At 41.1% G+C, this 14,977-nt stretch overlaps 1 long non-coding RNA gene across 3 annotated transcripts in view; it reads left to right on the forward strand.

Annotated features, from left to right (window-relative positions):
* Positions 1 to 1,909: 1,909 nt before the first annotated feature.
* LOC107554789 (uncharacterized) overlaps positions 1,910 to 14,977 on the forward strand; it is a 23,050-nt gene continuing 9,982 nt past the window's right edge. For all 3 annotated transcript variants that reach the window (XR_001605097.1, XR_001605096.1, XR_001605098.1), the window contains exon 1: positions 1,910 to 1,986. This is a non-coding gene — a long non-coding RNA (uncharacterized lncRNA). The remainder of the gene's footprint in view (positions 1,987 to 14,977) is intronic.

The following is a 14,977-nucleotide window of genomic DNA, read 5'->3' on the forward strand; positions in this document are numbered from 1 at the left end:
AAGCTCCAGTGTGCACAAGTAGAAATCTGATTCATGCGTCTCTTTTTCCTTCATTATTTGTTCAATCTTACAATTGTTTTCTGATTAATTGGACACATTCCTGAAAAGTTCCCTCCTCCCGCTCTTTAATTAAACCTCGGCCATTTGTTTCTCAACGTGAGCGCTCAGGGTCAAAATTCAGCAGCGTGTAAGTCGAGCTTATTTTATGCTTTTGTTCCTGGTGACTTTTATACAATTTGTAAGATTGACCTACTAGAAGAGAGATGTGCCACCTACACCTACTGCAGACAGACCGGTGTGTGAGTGAGAGTGTGCGTGTGTGTGTGTGTGTGTGTGTGTGTGTGTGTGTGAGAGAGAGAGAGTGTGTGTGCGTGTGTGTGGGCGCATATATGTGGCGAGGGCTGAATAAAAGTGGAGCGTGAGGTTTGTTTGGTTCTTAATCTGCCTCTTAAAGACATCTGTCAGTGCTGATCACTATTGTTTGTCATGCTCGAGACACGCTCGGCACAAATTCAATCCTGCCATTTCTATCATGTCACATTTGGCAGATCAACAGTGACACAAATTGTATCATTGCATCCCGTGCGGGGATTGTGTTTGCAGGTGCGACTCCTGGCAGTAAGAGACCTTTGCAGAAACGTCTTGCTTTAGCGCTTGGCCTGTGTTCATCAGCGACACAAGGGACGAGCTGAAGTAATTTGTCTAACCGTCGAGGAAAGGAGGATGTTTTCTGTCTTTCCGCTCCGAGCGATGTGTTTAATCTGACTGGAGAATTCACTGCGGTGCCGTACAGTTCTGTGTGTTTAGCATGAGGGATTTTCTGCGGCTGTTTTTACGCATCCTTCTGTTAAATCGGTCTTATTCCGGATCTGCACCCCTCACCCTGCTGATCTCTTGTCATGTTGGTGTTTGCGTCACACAAGCAGCAGAAGCAGCAGCACTTGACCACTGTAACTACACACATTCTCCAACTTCAGTCTTTCACTCATAAAACTGAACACACACAGAAGACACTTGCCTTTGCTGCAGACATATTGTGAAAGATGCATGTGCAAGGCTGGATTCACAACCACTTACCCTCATCGCTAGTGCCATGACTTCAACACTGGGGGGTACAACCTTTTTTTTCTATAATTAAAAGATTTAAAGGGAATAAATAAGGGGTTACACTTTATTTTGATTGTCCCATTTAGACAATCTTTTGACTCTCAACTACATGTCAGCTAACTCTCATTAGAGTATTAGTACATTATTAGGTTAGTGTTAGTTAGTGGAATAAGCTGACATATAAGCTGCATATAGTCAGTTGAGGACCACTAAAATAAAGTGCTATCAGATATGAAGCAGACAGTCACTAATGCTTTAATAACTGCTAGTCTAAAGTGGACTATTGAAATAAAGTGTTAGCAAAAAAAAAGTCAAAAATAGAATTTATTGTAGTCAGTTTGATCTATTTGCATTTTATTTTTATTCATGAATGAAACTTGAAAATCAATGTCTGCGGTTTTTATTCAAAACAGCATAATTTCAGTTGTCTGCCTAACATTTCTATTGTTAAAGTTATAAGCAAATATTAAATGCTTAGCTACTCGTATTGCACCTCACAGTCTTTGACTGTTAAAACTGAAGGGTTGTGATGGAATCCCCCGCCTTCTTTGATTTGATTGGCTATCTCAGTTTTTTGTGACACGGATGAGGCAGACAAGTCTAAAATATAATATTTCAACTTTTGATCATAACAACAAACAGAGTGGTGCGTAATGAAGCACAGCAGAAGCAAACTAATAATTGACAGAGAGCTATTCATTGTTGCTACTTGTTGACTAGTTGCTGTTGTTTAGCTGTGAGTCTGATTCTGTGTTGTTTCCCGTGATCCTGACGGAGCGTGTTCTCTTGTGTTCTCTTGCAGCACCCGTATCCTTCAGAAGAACAGAAGAAGCAGCTCGCTCAAGACACGGGCCTCACCATCTTACAAGTAAACAACTGGTGAGTCGAGTCACTTTTCATCTCTATTGCCAGCAGCGTTGACCGTCGGCTCTACTGACTCTACTCGCGCATTATCGGCACGGCTCTTTGCCGTTCGACCCACATTTGTGTCCCTTTGATGCATTAAGAGGAAGAGGACAGTGGTGCACCTCCTCCCCGATCTGCTCCGTGCCGGATTAGAGCCGCGGTGCTCTGGCCGGCAGCGTCTTTGTAGATGGCTTAGCTCATAACTGGAGGTGGTGGATTAAATATAATGATCACAGAGCCAAAGAAATGATACAGGCATTATTTATCAAAATACTCGGCCGGGCTCTTTTTTTATCGCAGGCTTAATTTCCTTCGCTACATTCTGCAGCCGATGTTCAGATTAATTGAGCTGACAGCTTCTTTTCAAAACACCGGGAAGGTATTTGCACGGATTTTCTGGCCTTACACAAACTTAATTATACGGAGCGCTATTTTATCAGTCTAATTCTGTGTAGTGGAGCTTCTATTTACAAATGAGAAGTCCCTGCCTTTTATTCACGGCTTCCCTTAATGTATTTATCAGAGCGGACTCATTTACGCGGCGCTCTATCTGTTAGGTACAGGCGGCGGCTCTCGGCTTTATCGGCCCGCAGGCCCGCGCACCTCCCCGGGGTCAATTGATTTTTTTGCTTTTGTGATTCATTTTTCCCCTACACCTCATTCTGGTGTCGGCTCACAATGAGCAACACGCCTGGAGAATGAGCTTGATTTGTCTGCCGGATCTGACCAGGTACTTAAATTGGCCACAGGAATGCCGTTATCTGCCTTTCACGCGCCCGGCTGCTGGATGGTGTTTCAATTACAGTGGTAACCAAGCTTTCATGCCGTCACACAACTACAGCAGCAGGACATTGAGCTGCTTTGCCTGTTTCATGCTGATTAATGCTGAAATAACCCCAAAACCTCAAAAGAACCACCAAGAGACAATGAGCGATAGATAGAGACCTATCTATCTATCTATCTATCTATCTATCTATCTATCTATCTATCTATCTATATATATATCTATCTATTCATCCATCTTCCATCCATCTATCTATCTATCCTTCCATCCGTCTGTCCGAGGTTAGGCTGTATTTGTGGTAGCGTTCGCTCAGCTCTCAGATCCTCCTGATGTTCCTGCTGATGGGCCAGATCGCCCCGGAGTCCTCCTGTGATGGTCATTGTGTGGATCCTGCTTTGATATGGAGCACAGGGGAGAGAGACGGGCAGGACGAGGTTTGCATGGATGTCCTGAATCAGGTCTTTGTTCGGAGGCACAATCAGAGCTGGAGGAGGCACAAGGGTGCTCTGTGTAACGTGTCAATAGACGGCGCGTCTCCTGCTCTGACCAGCCCGTCTACCTGTCCATCTCTCTCTGCGCCGTGGATATGATCTCTGCTCTGTGAGTGTGTGACGGTCACTGGTGTTGGTGGTGGTCTGAGACTGCACAGCAATCCTGTTTGACCTTAGAGAGAGAGAGACGCTTTACACATGACACCATAAGTGCAGCTGTGTGTGTGTGTTATTCTGTCTGTCTAAATGAGGCCTGATCACATACTGACAGCAACACACCTCTGCTAAACACACACAAACACACACACACACACACACACACACACACAGCATTATGAAAGAGAGGTGGGTTTGTCTCATTATCGGTTGCTCTTGTAGCCATTTCTGACTGTTTCTTCAACTTCAGGAACTTTTATATCCCAGGGGTTAACTTTTATTAAAACAGTCTTGGAATCGTTTCACCATGCCTTCATAATTTTTTTCTAATCACAGACCAAGAGTTTAAAATACTATATACAAATATTATTTATTACACATAAAACTGTGATCCAAACTAATAGTGAAATAATCACAAACCATTTCAATATGTGAAATTGGTAAATAGCATTTTTCACTCATCATTTCCACCGCATTTTTCAAAAGTCAGTGCAATTCTTTACTGAATATTTTTATTGTGCATCTTTTACAAACAAGCTATAATTTCTTCAAACGAAAAAACTAAGTGTGAAAATAATATTTAATTGTATTTTGGACACATACAAAGTGAGATATGACAAGACAAAGGAATTAGTTTCAAATGTAATTTCCACCACAGAATAAATGATGATTTGAAAAGTGATGGAAGAACAATGAAGTTTATTGTGTTAATGTCCACATGATGGGTTATTTCTGCGTCTCTGTCTCTGTGTTGTCACTCATGGAAACTCATTTGACTAATGAGCTGACAAATGGAGTGGAATAGGTGACTTATGAACGACCTTTGACATCTGCAGGATTTGTGGATCTGATCTTACCTGATGCCCACACACACACACACACACACACACACACACACTCACTCGCTGTATTTGTGTTTTTATTGGTCATCTGTTGTTGTTTCACCAGTTGTGTCTCAGGATCTAAAGCTCAGACTGAACCATCTCTGCTGGTGTCCAGTCTGTGGCTCGGTTTTAGTCTTTATATGAATAATCATTATGAGGGATTCATCCTAGTCTGCTTATACTGAGACGTCTGGAGAAAGGGTTTCAAAACTCTCTCTCTCTCGCCCTGAACTCAAATGAGTCACGAACAAACAGATCAGCTTTATGTTTTTTATGACCCTTTCACTTGGCACGACCGGCTGTTATGAAATTCAAAATAATGGCTTAATATTTTCCAAATGTGATGTAAAAAGTATAAGCTGGCCTGTGAAGATGTTTGATTTTCCTCCTCAGAGCATGGGAAAGTTTGGAGCGTTGAGTTTAAACACACAGATCTGCCCTCGCACACACACCGTCTATCTGTCTGTGTGTTACACACGACTGAAAATACTGGTTATCCATTTAACTTTGACCTAGATGAGAGCGTCCAGTCTTTTTCTGGAGTCCCGCGGCCGCTCTTTCTAAATATACCGCTCAAGAGGACGAGTGGAGATGAGTGGCGGCGCGAGCTGCTGGCAGAGAACATCGTCAGCATCGCTTGCATTTAGGGACCGCTAATTGGCAGTTAATTAGCAGAATTGACTCAGTTGTTGGTTCCCAAGTGCCACCCTCACCCCCCGCTCCAGCTTCATTTGATCTGATATCTCTCATAGCGCCAGAGCACCCATCCGCTTTTGGCACACTAGTCTGCGTCTGGCCGATGAATGTTGCACATTTAGGCCAAATCAGAAAGATCCTCGTCACAGAAACCCTGTTCAGCTGAGAGAGGAAAACTCCTGCAGAGACAGAGAACCAGAAAACACTGCGCTTCAAACAGCAGGACCAACCATATCATTCAGCATTGCAGTGTAGCTGTGAATGTGCTGGACATGATTCTCTTCCTCAGTGTTCTTGTCTTGTTTCAGTACAGTTATCTAAACATTCCTGAATCACGATACATTTACTTGAGAAGCACAAAGACTTAAGAAGTGTTTGTAAGGTCTCATTTGTTAACATTAGCTAATGCATTAGTTAACAGTGAAACAATTAATGTATTTTGCAGCATTTATTAACCTAATGCTAATGTTAGTTTATGAAAATACAGTTGTTCATCATTTCTACGTGTTAGTTCACAGTCCATTAACTAATGTTAAGAGATACAACTTTTCATTAAAGGGGTCATATGATGCTGCTAAATAGAACATTATTTTGTGTATTTGGTGTAATGAAATGTGTTTATGTGGTTTAAGGTTAAAAAAACACATTATTTTCCACATACTGTACATTATTGTTTCTCCTCTATGCCCCGCCTTTCTGAAACGCGTCGATTTTTACAAAGCTCATCGGTCTGAAAAGCGAGGTGTGCTGTGATAATTAACTTAATATTAAGATTAATAAATACTGCAGAAGTGTTATTCATTGTTAGTCCATGTTAACTAATGCTGTTAACTAATAATCACACAAAAAATTATTGTAAAGAGTGTGTGTGTGTGTGTGTGTGTGTGTGTGTGTGTGTGTGTGAGTGTGTGTGTGTGTGTGTGGGGGAGAGTGTGTGAGAGTGAGTGTGTGTGCGTGTGTGTGTGTATGTATGTGTGTGTGTGTGTGTGTGTGTGAGTGAGTGTGTGTACGTGTATGTGTGTGTGTGTGCGAGTGTGTGTGCGCGTGTGTGTGTGCGTGTTTTTGTGACAAATGAGGACATAAATGTGTATAATGACAAAGGTATGACAGGTATTACAAGGAGAAGGTGACTTTTCAGGACATTTTATTTATTATTTATGCCATGTCAAAGGTTGCACGTTTTGCAAACAAAATTTGGACAACGTCTAAATACACAGCTGTGATTAATAGATACTTTCTTGAATTATATAAATACAGATGAAAATAAGGGTGCTAATAGGTAACAGTGTTGCAGTGTTTGTTATTGTTGTAAACGTATTATTTCACATAAGAAAATTATTTGTTGTTTATGTTGTATAAGGTTGCAATTCCTGCCGCCATAATTTGGGGAATGACTGTGTACAGTACAGACTGTTTCAAAGCAGCTCTGCAAACAAATAAACAATAAATGAATTCAAATGTAATAAATGAAAAGTAAATAAGGGCACTAACAGTTGCAGGGTTTGCCTAAATGAAGCTGTGACTAAATCTGGTTTATAGTTTTGATAAACTCATATTTCCACATAAGAATGTTTTGTGTTATATAAGGTTGCAATTTTTTGCAACCAAAATTTGGAGATTGTCTGAATACAGCTCTGTTGTTGTTGTTGTTGTTTTTTGTGTGATTTTGTCAATATGTGATTTAGTTATTTTAATTATAAACAAATAAACAATTCATTTAAAATGATAAATAGTACATAAATAGGTGCTGATGCATATTTTTTCAGATTTAGTCTAAAGGCTGTCACTCAGTATGACATCAGCTTGTAGTTTTTGATAAACATAGTTCCTATAAAAATATATTGAATCACTTTTTTTACAATAACGTTGGAAACCCTTGAGCTTTGTGCTTTAAAAAGTAACAAGACATTAACCTGTGTTTACAGGCGTGAGACTCCAGACCTGATCAGTTCTCTCTCATTCACTCTCTCAAACACAATCCTCTAACCCGAGAAATCAATTTATGAGCTCCACGCCAGCAGCGCTACCATAAATGAATACTTCAGGTTTGTTTACTGAAGCGCGTCGTGCCAGCGAGCCGAGATGTTCTGGATGAAGCAGCAGCAGAAATGATGCCAGAACACGACACACAAACACTGGACTCGCTCCAAACAGAAATATAGAAGTGTCTCTTTGACTGGCTCTCAGTGAGATCCAAAGCTCTGGTCTCTCATGATCAGTTAGCGTGAGCGAGAGACGCAGAAGGGCTGATTCTGAGATTGAATGGGGTGTGGAGGGTAATGACAGAGTCCTCGCAGGCGGCAGCAAGTGAAAGGAGGTTAATTGAGAGGTTTCACTGGTGACGGGCGCAGGTGCCCTGCAGCGTAACTTACACTCCACATTAACCAGCCTTACCCTCCAACATGTGTACGGCGCCGCTCATGTGAGAGCAAAAAATCACTCCATTTTCTAAACATCAAGTCATTTTTATGTCCCTGTTACATTTACACAATTATTTGAAAACATTGAAATAATCTATGCTTGTTTTGAGAAAAGGCTGAATATTACAAGATTGCTGTGGGATTTACTTTCACACAATTTTCACTCAGAAATTGCTATTACATTTCACAAATAATTACTAACACCATCTTTAAAATAAAGGTGCTTAAAAGGTTCCTCACAGCGATGCCATAGAAGAAGCCTTCAGTCAAAGGTTCTGTAAAGAACTTTTTTTATAATCTGAAGAACCTTCTTTCGCCACAAAGAAGCTTTTGTGAAACAGAAAGGTTCTTCAGATGTTAAAGGTTCTTTATGGAACCATTTAGACAAAAAGGTTCTTCCATGGCATCGTGAAGCACCTTTATTTTTAAGAGTGTAATGTAAATTACATTTTGAAGTAGAAAAACTGAAATAGTATTTTCCTGAAAAACATGCTCCAATAATCTACAACTTTGAAAAATATTTTTACAGTGCAGATTTTGCAATTATATATTCCAAATGATAATCCAAATCACTGTGACAATAATTCAGGTTGTATTCAGTTATTAATGACTTTAATTTAGGGGTAGTAATGATAAATAATTAGGAATGTGTAATGATTGTAATACAGGCTTTCCTCACGCTCAAACAGTAGAGAATGGATTAGTAAGGTGAAGGTTGCGGGTTCGATTCCCAGAGACAGCAAGAGCTGAAAAAAAGGTAAATGCAAACATTAAATAAGGTATTGGTTTGGATAAAATTGTCTGCCAAATGCATAAATTAAAAAAAGCATATTTACTCTGCATGTTACTTGGGACACCCCCCCAGTGTCCATAGTAGTTACAGTACTCTGGATTTGAGGTAGGACAGTATGATTTCTTCCAGCATTCCTGTAACTCAAACAGATCGTTTTTGCAACACAAAGGTAGTGGGTTTGATTCCCAAGGAATGCGTGAACTGATCCAACGTATACCTTGAATGCAATGCAAGTTGCTTCAGATAAAAGCGTTTACCAAATGCAGAAATGATTTCTTGAAAATCTGCACTAACTACTCAAACAAAACTGATCGAATGAATAAAAACACAGACAGCACCTTTTCCAGAGACTCAAAACAAAGTGTCAACATCTCCCTGGAGAGAGAAAGCCTCGTGTCAGGTCAGAACGGTGACTTTCTATTTGAACTACTTTAAAACAGGGCAGAGCAAAGGTGCCGAGGAGAGAGAGAGAGCGAGAGAGAGAGAGAGAGAGGCTCCTCACACAGGTGTGTTGATGCCCGGGGCGTCTTTGGCTCTGATTTGAGCCCTGACTATCATGTCTTTAAGGACGCAGCGTCAGATGTCTGTGAGCTTTACTGGGGCCAAGACAAACCTGCCGCAGTTGTCAGAGCGTGCTGATGCAGCCAGTGAAAGCGGAGAGGTGTTTCTCGTGTGGTAGATTGGCTGCTGTTGTGCCGCAGGACAGAGACACAGCAGAACTGCCAGAACAAAGTACAAACCAGCAGCTGCTGCTCGCCGGATCAAAGGAGCAACAAGCGGCTCTTCCTGGCCCAGGTGTTTGACGGACAGCTGACAGCTGGGGTCGACTCAGACCCTCCGGACTCCCTCCGCCGTCTCCGAGCGCTGCTTTCATATGGGTGCATGTTAGGGTGAGAACATCAAAACTAAAAAGTAGGCTTTCTTCAGGTGATTTTTGATAAAATATTTCGCCTTTGCAAGAAAATGATTGGCACCAAATATCCGACTTTATTAGCCACTGCCACATGTGGGTTAAACATTGTGTTGTGCAAGTATAGATGGTCCATGCATATGAACTGTGATTGCTGCAAATATTAAACCAAAAAAATAGTCAAAGCTCGCTAAAATAAAGGGTTGGAGACACTTGGGCCATAACAGATACGGTAAAACAACATACACATATGTGTCCCTGCAGCACAAAAGCAGTCATAAGCAGCACAGGTATATTTGTAGCAATAGCCAACAATACATTATATGGGTCAAAATTATAGATTTATCTTTTATGCCAAAAATCATTAGGATCATGTTCATGAAGATATTTAGTAAATTTCCTACCATAAATATATCAAAATGTAATGTTTGATTAGTAATATGCATTGTTAAGAACTTCATTTGAACAACTTTAAAGATGATTTTCTCAATATTTAGATTTTTTTGCACCCTCAGATTCCAGATTTTCAAATAGTTGTATCTCAGACAAATATTGTCCTCTCCTAACAAACCATACATCAACAGAAAGCTCATTTACTCAGCTTTCAGATGAAAAATGGACCCTTATGACTGGTTTTGTGGTCCAGGGTCACATATTAGAATGTCACTGTTCGCATGTCTACAGTCTCAGTTCTCTGATGAGCAAATGACTTCACTAAGTGACTGTTCAATCTTTTGCTTTTTTTTCCGCATCAAGACGTCACAATAATCGACCCAACCGGCTCATCAGAGAACAGTTGTCACAGCATAAAATACTACTAGGAACACTGGCAATCAGACCGCCATATTAATTCACATTAGCATGACACGGCACGAAACAGAGGTCATGTGGCAGTGGTAAATGCATTCAAAATCACATGAATTTTTACTGCATTTATATTTAGCCTTTTTTGAGGAATCAAAAAATGCAAGAGCAATTTAGGCAGTTGTCAGAGCGTGCTGATGCAGCCAGTGAAAGCGGAGAGGTGTTTCTCGTGTGGTAGATTGGCTGCTGTTGTGCCGCAGGACAGAGACACAGCAGAACTGCCAGAACAAAGTACAAACCAGCAGCTGCTGCTCGCCGGATCAAAGGAGCAACAAGCGGCTCTTCCTGGCCCAGGTGTTTGACGGACAGCTGACAGCTGGGGTCGACTCAGACCCTCCGGACTCCCTCCGCCGTCTCCGAGCGCTGCTTTCATATGGGTGCATGTTAGGGTGAGAACATCAAAACTAAAAAGTAGGCTTTCTTCAGGTGATTTTTGATAAAATGTTTCGCCTTTGCAAGAAAATGATTGGCACCAAATATCCGACTTTATTAGCCACTGCCACATGTGGGTTAAACATTGTGTTGTGCAAGTATAGACGGTCCATGCATATGAACTGTGATTGCTGCAAATATTAAACCAAAAAAATAGTCAAAGCTCGCTAAAATAAAGGGTTGGAGACACTTGGGCCATAACAGATACGGTAAAACAACATACACATATGTGTCCCTGCAGCACAAAAGCAGTCATAAGCAGCACAGGTATATTTGTAGCAATAGCCAACAATACATTATATGGGTCAAAATTATAGATTTATCTTTTATGCCAAAAATCATTAGGATCATGTTCATGAAGATATTTAGTAAATTTCCTACCATAAATATATCAAAATGTAATGTTTGATTAGTAATATGCATTGTTAAGAACTTCATTTGAACAACTTTAAAGATGATTTTCTCAATATTTAGATTTTTTTGCACCCTCAGATTCCAGATTTTCAAATAGTTGTATCTCAGACAAATATTGTCCTCTCCTAACAAACCATACATCAACAGAAAGCTCATTTACTCAGCTTTCAGATGAAAAATGGACCCTTATGACTGGTTTTGTGGTCCAGGGTCACATATTAGAATGTCACTGTTCGCATGTCTACAGTCTCAGTTCTCTGATGAGCAAATGACTTCACTAAGTGACTGTTCAATCTTTTGCTTTTTTTTCCGCATCAAGACGTCACAATAATCGACCCAACCGGCTCATCAGAGAACAGTTGTCACAGCATAAAATACTACTAGGAACACTGGCAATCAGACCGCCATATTAATTCACATTAGCATGACACGGCACGAAACAGAGGTCATGTGGCAGTGGTAAATGCATTCAAAATCACATGAATTTTTACTGCATTTATATTTAGCCTTTTTTGAGGAATCAAAAAATGCAAGAGCAATTTAGAAAAGCTTAACTTTGTATTTGAGGACCACCCTGGTGCATGTAGAGCCCACCCTTATACAGCCAATCAGGGGTGTGTTTCCTGAAAGCAACTCTGGTCACAAGTTCTGTCGCTTAGAACATAGTTCAACAATTTGATGTTTCCCGAATCCAGAGTTGCAAGAAATATTCTGAAACAGCAGCGCATAGTTGTGTCGTTGAAACTACAGCTCCTGACTTGTGCTTAGAAGCAGAGTTTCTTATTAGCATGACATGTGGAACTAAATAGATCATGCATGTGAGCAAAATAAGCAAGATAATGTAGTGCATTCCATACATATATAAGTTTCATTCTATGACTTTTAGTTTGTTAACTAACAAAAAATAGCATGACTAGCTAGTTAGTTGCTTCAACAATGCATCATACTATGGTTGTTAAGCAACGAGTTATGTTGTTCGGGAACTGCGTCCCAGAACGTTGTCTTGCATTTGTGGACCAAATGGATTGGAGAAAACCTACGGTTTATACGAACAAAACTGCTGCATTGCCGCGGCTCAGGACGGGTCTGAGTCCCACCTGTTGTGATCAGGAATCATCCGTCCGAGAAGAACTCGGCACAATCCAGAGAGAGCGACAGCGAGGATGAGTCGGTGCCGCAGTGCTATTGATTTATTTTAATTAGCAGCTCGTTAAATCGTGTCAGTCTGCAAAACAAACATATAAGTCTGAGTCTGGTTTTCCACCAGGGTTTTAATGAGTTCTGCACCCCAGAACCCAGAGCACAGGGACAGACAGAAACCTCCTCGAGAGCTGCACCGAAGACAGCAGAGAGTGAGACAGCTGGAGAGCACAGACAGAAGACAGACAGACGGGGAGAAACACTCTTCCTCTCCCGCCGCAGAAAACTATGTAAACACACTCACACACACCCACACACACTAACACACACACTCACACTCACACACACACACCCACACACTCTAACACACACACTCACACTCACACACACACACACACACACACACACTCTAACACACACACACACACACACACACACACACTCACACACACTGTAACACACACGCACACACACACACACGCACGCACGCACACACACACACTCACACAGACACACTCACACACACACACACTCTCTCTCTCTCTCTCTCTCTCTCATACACACACACGCACCCACACACACTCACACACACACACAGACTGACACACACACACACTCTCTCTCTCTCACTCTCTCTCTCTCTCATACACACACACGCACTCGCTGCACTCCTAAATCAAACAGCGGGTGAGGTAATGCTCGTCTTACCACTCCTGTTTTAACTTAAAGAAGAGAGAGAGAGAGAGAGACAGTCTGTCTCTCTGTGATAAATGGACAGACAGCTCTGGTGTGTGTTTGGCCTGTGGACACACGTCTGACCCTGTTAGTGGGTGTAAATTGAGGAATTGTTTGCTTTGATTAAACCTGTGCCGCCCGGCGTTAATCTGCGCACACTTCCTAGGTCAAAGTTGACGGCGGTGCTGTCCGCTTCCTCTCTTGAGCCTTCGCTGTTTTCTCTGTTTATTTCATTATCTGTTTATTTGTTTTTGAGCCTCATTAAAGAGTAACTTCATTAGTTCTGGTTGGTTGGGTCTGTTTTTCTGGCAGGACGGGATGCTTTTATTGACGAGCAGATGCGGGGTGAGGCAGGTGCGCTGGGTTTGAATTCTCGCTCGTGAATGCTTCAAACCAGTGACCCTGTTCCTGATTGGCTCTCGTCTCAGCCTCCCGCCGTGATTGGCTGCTGGTCAGCGTCCAGATAAAACTCTGTATAGCTATCTTTGTGAGGACATTCATTGACACAGTGCAATCTCTAGCTCCTTACCCTGATCTTACCCATCAGAACTAAGTGCCTCACCCGAACCCGAACCCTAAACCTACCCTTTACCCAATTATAACCTGACCCCTAAAACCAAGTCTTGACCCTCAAGGAGGCCTTTAAAGGGGTCTCAGAAAGCAAGGACCTGCCAAAATGTCCTCACTTTACAAGCTTGTCCTCACTCCGATGGTCTAAAACTCAAACCGGCCCTCACAAAGATATCTGTACAAGTGCACACACACACACACTCTCTCATACACACACACACACACTGATCACGTGACTCCTGCTCTTTGTCAGGAATTCCACGATCGGCCGGTGAGACTACACCGGTCTGTCGGTCGCTCCTCTCACGAGAGTTTGGCTGCTGAATGTGTGTTTGTAGTGAGGTCTGTGGATGTTGATGCAGCTCCACGCTCGAGCGAGGTCAAGTGGCCTCCTGCAGTTCTGAGTCCATAACTCACAGCCGCAGCGAGTCCATGTATGTTTGCACTGTCTGATTACACGTGTGCTTTATGAAACCAGGAGACAAGAAAACTTGCTCCAACAGCGTTCAAAAAATGGCAATAAAAATTAATTTTTTCCATTTCTACAATGCTTAAATCTACTTTTGTTGCAATCCTGTTATCAGAATTTGAGATGGCTAGTCATAGTTATACAGTTCAAAACCCTCATTTCAATACATATATATACATATACTGTATATATGTGTGTGTGTGTGCGTGCGTGCGTGTGTGCTTGAGTGAGTGTGTGCGTGAGTGTGTGCAAAGATGTGCATATATATGCATTTTTAAAATGTGAGTTAACTTAATATGCCAATTTTTCAATATTTTTTAAAACATAATTAAAAACAGATTAATTATTGCATTAAGGGGTGAAAAAAATCGCATGTACAGGGTTGAACATGTAGCCTAAATAAAGCTGTAATTCAGTATATAGTAACAAATGCTGGTTTGATAAATGTATAATTCTCACAGACTGAAAAAAAAAAAGATAATTTTCTTGAATGGTTGAACTTGATAAATGCAGTCAACATTAAACTGTGTAAAAATGAACAAAAAAAGGAAAGAGGTTTATTTAATGGTAAACATTATATACTGTATATTGTAAAGATTATTGCAAATATTACACATTATAAAAATATTTAATTTTAAATGATGTTTTGGGTTATTAAAATAAGTTATAAAATCAAAAATATTTTCTACAGTGAATTTAATATATTTATTTAACACCTTATGCTACGATGTAGTTTGTTTTTATTAAAGGTTAAGACTGCTGAAACAGGACAGACACAAATCATAATTTTAGAAAGGTATTACTGATATTTGATTTGTTTAATTCTAGCTTGTTACTGCATCACAATTACTAGTTAAATCTTAGATTAATAGTTCTCCGAAGAACATGGGATTTTTGGCTTATTATTTAAAAGGCAATGGGACTCTGTTAGTGGACAGTGGCACTATTCTTAATGTGTTTTCTCATGCGCTGACAGAGGGACTTCAGAGCATTGAATATTCTGTGCTGCGTCTCCTGGAGTGTTTGTCTTTGTAGTGAGCGGCAGTAAAGGACACATTCTGTGGCATATCCAGAGAAATGACCCTGCCGCGACCCTTAACCTCTCCTTTAATTATTTGTTTGAAGACAGCATGGGGTTCCCATGTGGAGCGCAGCGGCAGGCGGGGGAGTGTGTGTGTGTGTGTGTGTGTGTGTGTGTGTGAGAGA

Source organism: Sinocyclocheilus grahami, unplaced genomic scaffold (assembly GCF_001515645.1).
Source record: "Sinocyclocheilus grahami isolate Dianchi unplaced genomic scaffold, SAMN03320097.WGS_v1.1 scaffold513.1, whole genome shotgun sequence".
Classification (NCBI taxonomy): domain Eukaryota; kingdom Metazoa; phylum Chordata; class Actinopteri; order Cypriniformes; family Cyprinidae; genus Sinocyclocheilus; species Sinocyclocheilus grahami.